Genomic DNA, 6,170 nt, shown 5'->3' on the forward strand with positions numbered 1-6,170 from the left:
CCTACATAGACTTATACCTCTCCACCCCCCACCACCCCTACATAGACTTATACCTCTCCACCCCCCCCACCACCCCTACATAGACTTATACCTCTCCACCCCCCCACCACCCCTACATAGACTTATACCTCTCCACCCCCCCCCCCACCACCCCAACATAGACTTATACCTCTCCACCCCCCACCACCCCTACATAGACTTATACCTCTCCACCCCCCCACCACCCCTACATAGACTTATACCTCTCCACCCCCCCCCACCACCCCTACATAGACTTATACCTCTCCACCCCCCACCACCCCTACATAGACTTATACCTCTCCACCCCCCCACCACCCCTACATAGACTTATACCTCTCCACCCCCCACCACCCCTACATAGACTTATACCTCTCCACCCCCCCCACCACCCCTACATAGACTTATACCTCTCCACCCCCCACCACCCCTACATAGACTTATACCTCTCCACCCCCCCCACCACCCCTACATAGACTTATACCTCTCCACCCCCCCACCACCCCTACATAGACTTATACCTCTCCACCCCCCCCACCACCCCTACATAGACTTATACCTCTCCACCCCCCCACCACCCCTACATAGACTTATACCTCTCCACCCCCCACCACCCCTACATAGACTTATACCTCTCCACCCCCCCACCACCCCTACATAGACTTATACCTCTCCACCCCCCCACCCCTACATAGACTTATACCTCTCCACCCCCCACCACCCCTACATAGACTTATACCTCTCCACCCCCCACCACCCCTACATAGACTTATACCTCTCCACCCCCCACCACCCCTACATAGACTTATACCTCTCCACCCCCCACCACCCCTACATAGACTTATACCTCTCCACCCCCCACCACCCCTACATAGACTTATACCTCTCCACCCCCCCCCACCACCCCTACATAGACTTATACCTCTCCACCCCCCCCCACCACCCCTACATAGACTTATACCTCTCCACCCCCCCCACCACCCCTACATAGACTTATACCTCTCCACCCCCCCACCACCCCTACATAGACTTATACCTCTCCACCCCCCACCACCCCTACATAGACTTATACCTCTCCACCCCCCACCACCCCTACATAGACTTATACCTCTCCACCCCCCCACCACCCCTACATAGACTTATACCTCTCCACCCCCCACCACCCCTACATAGACTTATACCTCTCCACCCCCCCACCACCCCTACATAGACTTATACCTCTCCACCCCCCCCACCACCCCTACATAGACTTATACCTCTCCACCCCCCCACCACCCCTACATAGACTTATACCTCTCCACCCCCCCCCACCACCCCTACATAGACTTATACCTCTCCACCCCCCACCACCCCTACATAGACTTATACCTCTCCACCCCCCCACCACCCCTACATAGACTTATACCTCTCCACCCCCCCCCACCACCCCTACATAGACTTATACCTCTCCACCCCCCACCACCCCTACATAGACTTATACCTCTCCACCCCCCCACCACCCCTACATAGACTTATACCTCTCCACCCCCCACCACCCCTACATAGACTTATACCTCTCCACCCCCCCCACCACCCCTACATAGACTTATACCTCTCCACCCCCCCACCACCCCTACATAGACTTATACCTCTCCACCCCCCCCACCACCCCTACATAGACTTATACCTCTCCACCCCCCCACCACCCCTACATAGACTTATACCTCTCCACCCCCCCACCACCCCTACATAGACTTATACCTCTCCACCCCCCCCCACCACCCCTACATAGACTTATACCTCTCCACCCCCCACCACCCCTACATAGACTTATACCTCTCCACCCCCCCCCACCACCCCTACATAGACTTATACCTCTCCACCCCCCACCACCCCTACATAGACTTATACCTCTCCACCCCCCACCACCCCTACATAGACTTATACCTCTCCACCCCCCACCACCCCTACATAGACTTATACCTCTCCACCCCCCCACCACCCCTACATAGACTTATACCTCTCCACCCCCCCACCACCCCTACATAGACTTATACCTCTCCACCCCCCACCACCCCTACATAGACTTATACCTCTCCACCCCCCCACCACCCCTACATAGACTTATACCTCTCCACCCCCCACCACCCCTACATAGACTTATACCTCTCCACCCCCCCCACCACCCCTACATAGACTTATACCTCTCCACCCCCCCACCACCCCTACATAGACTTATACCTCTCCACCCCCCACCACCCCTACATAGACTTATACCTCTCCACCCCCCCACCACCCCTACATAGACTTATACCTCTCCACCCCCCCCACCACCCCTACATAGACTTATACCTCTCCACCCCCCACCACCCCTACATAGACTTATACCTCTCCACCCCCCCACCACCCCTACATAGACTTATACCTCTCCACCCCCCACCACCCCTACATAGACTTATACCTCTCCACCCCCCCACCACCCCTACATAGACTTATACCTCTCCACCCCCCCCACCACCCCTACATAGACTTATACCTCTCCACCCCCCCACCACCCCTACATAGACTTATACCTCTCCACCCCCCCCACCACCCCTACATAGACTTATACCTCTCCACCCCCCCACCACCCCTACATAGACTTATACCTCTCCACCCCCCACCACCCCTACATAGACTTATACCTCTCCACCCCCCCACCACCCCTACATAGACTTATACCTCTCCACCCCCCCACCACCCCTACATAGACTTATACCTCTCCACCCCCCACCACCCCTACATAGACTTATACCTCTCCACCCCCCCCCCACCACCCCTACATAGACTTATACCTCTCCACCCCCCACCACCCCTACATAGACTTATACCTCTCCACCCCCCCCACCACCCCTACATAGACTTATACCTCTCCACCCCCCCACCACCCCTACATAGACTTATACCTCTCCACCCCCCACCACCCCTACATAGACTTATACCTCTCCACCCCCCCACCACCCCTACATAGACTTATACCTCTCCACCCCCCCCACCCCTACATAGACTTATACCTCTCCACCCCCCACCACCCCTACATAGACTTATACCTCTCCACCCCCCACCACCCCTACATAGACTTATACCTCTCCACCCCCCACCACCCCTACATAGACTTATACCTCTCCACCCCCCCCACCACCCCTACATAGACTTATACCTCTCCACCCCCCCACCACCCCTACATAGACTTATACCTCTCCACCCCCCCCACCACCCCTACATAGACTTATACCTCTCCACCCCCCACCACCCCTACATAGACTTATACCTCTCCACCCCCCCACCACCCCTACATAGACTTATACCTCTCCACCCCCCACCACCCCTACATAGACTTATACCTCTCCACCCCCCCACCACCCCTACATAGACTTATACCTCTCCACCCCCCCACCACCCCTACATAGACTTATACCTCTCCACCCCCCCACCACCCCTACATAGACTTATACCTCTCCACCCCCCCACCACCCCTACATAGACTTATACCTCTCCACCCCCCCACCACCCCTACATAGACTTATACCTCTCCACCCCCCACCACCCCTACATAGACTTATACCTCTCCACCCCCCCACCACCCCTACATAGACTTATACCTCTCCACCCCCCCACCACCCCTACATAGACTTATACCTCTCCACCCCCCCACCACCCCTACATAGACTTATACCTCTCCACCCCCCCACCACCCCTACATAGACTTATACCTCTCCACCCCCCCACCACCCCTACATAGACTTATACCTCTCCACCCCCCCACCACCCCTACATAGACTTATACCTCTCCACCCCCCCACCACCCCTACATAGACTTATACCTCTCCACCCCCCACCACCCCTACATAGACTTATACCTCTCCACCCCCCACCACCCCTACATAGACTTATACCTCTCCACCCCCCCACCACCCCTACATAGACTTATACCTCTCCACCCCCCACCACCCCTACATAGACTTATACCTCTCCACCCCCCCCACCACCCCTACATAGACTTATACCTCTCCACCCCCCCACCACCCCTACATAGACTTATACCTCTCCACCCCCCCACCACCCCTACATAGACTTATACCTCTCCACCCCCCCCACCACCCCTACATAGACTTATACCTCTCCACCCCCCCACCACCCCTACATAGACTTATACCTCTCCACCCCCCACCACCCCTACATAGACTTATACCTCTCCACCCCCCCACCACCCCTACATAGACTTATACCTCTCCACCCCCCACCACCCCTACATAGACTTATACCTCTCCACCCCCCCCACCACCCCTACATAGACTTATACCTCTCCACCCCCCACCACCCCTACATAGACTTATACCTCTCCACCCCCCCCCACCACCCCTACATAGACTTATACCTCTCCACCCCCCACCACCCCTACATAGACTTATACCTCTCCACCCCCCACCACCCCTACATAGACTTATACCTCTCCACCCCCCACCACCCCTACATAGACTTATACCTCTCCACCCCCCCACCACCCCTACATAGACTTATACCTCTCCACCCCCCCACCACCCCTACATAGACTTATACCTCTCCACCCCCCCACCACCCCTACATAGACTTATACCTCTCCACCCCCCCACCACCCCTACATAGACTTATACCTCTCCACCCCCCCACCACCCCTACATAGACTTATACCTCTCCACCCCCCCACCACCCCTACATAGACTTATACCTCTCCACCCCCCCACCACCCCTACATAGACTTATACCTCTCCACCCCCCCACCACCCCTACATAGACTTATACCTCTCCACCCCCCCACCACCCCTACATAGACTTATACCTCTCCACCCCCCCACCACCCCTACATAGACTTATACCTCTCCACCCCCCCACCACCCCTACATAGACTTATACCTCTCCACCCCCCCCACCACCCCTACATAGACTTATACCTCTCCACCCCCCCACCACCCCTACATAGACTTATACCTCTCCACCCCCCCACCACCCCTACATAGACTTATACCTCTCCACCCCCCCACCACCCCTACATAGACTTATACCTCTCCACCCCCCCCCACCACCCCTACATAGACTTATACCTCTCCACCCCCCCACCACCCCTACATAGACTTATACCTCTCCACCCCCCCCACCACCCCTACATAGACTTATACCTCTCCACCCCCCCACCACCCCTACATAGACTTATACCTCTCCACCCCCCCCACCACCCCTACATAGACTTATACCTCTCCACCCCCCCCACCACCCCTACATAGACTTATACCTCTCCACCCCCCACCACCCCTACATAGACTTATACCTCTCCACCCCCCACCACCCCTACATAGACTTATACCTCTCCACCCCCCCACCACCCCTACATAGACTTATACCTCTCCACCCCCCACCACCCCTACATAGACTTATACCTCTCCACCCCCCCCACCACCCCTACATAGACTTATACCTCTCCACCCCCCCACCACCCCTACATAGACTTATACCTCTCCACCCCCCACCACCCCTACATAGACTTATACCTCTCCACCCCCCCCCACCACCCCTACATAGACTTATACCTCTCCACCCCCCACCACCCCTACATAGACTTATACCTCTCCACCCCCCCACCACCCCTACATAGACTTATACCTCTCCACCCCCCACCACCCCTACATAGACTTATACCTCTCCACCCCCCCACCACCCCTACATAGACTTATACCTCTCCACCCCCCCACCACCCCTACATAGACTTATACCTCTCCACCCCCCCACCACCCCTACATAGACTTATACCTCTCCACCCCCCCCCCACCACCCTACATAGACTTATACCTCTCCACCCCCCACCACCCCTACATAGACTTATACCTCTCCACCCCCCCACCACCCCTACATAGACTTATACCTCTCCACCCCCCACCACCCCTACATAGACTTATACCTCTCCACCCCCCCACCACCCCTACATAGACTTATACCTCTCCACCCCCCCACCACCCCTACATAGACTTATACCTCTCCACCCCCCCACCACCCCTACATAGACTTATACCTCTCCACCCCCCCACCACCCCTACATAGACTTATACCTCTCCACCCCCCCCACACCCACATAGACTTATACCTCTCCACCCCCCCACCAC

Source organism: Salvelinus fontinalis, chromosome 28 (genome assembly GCF_029448725.1).
Source record: "Salvelinus fontinalis isolate EN_2023a chromosome 28, ASM2944872v1, whole genome shotgun sequence".
In the NCBI taxonomy this organism is placed as follows: Eukaryota; Metazoa; Chordata; class Actinopteri; order Salmoniformes; family Salmonidae; genus Salvelinus; species Salvelinus fontinalis.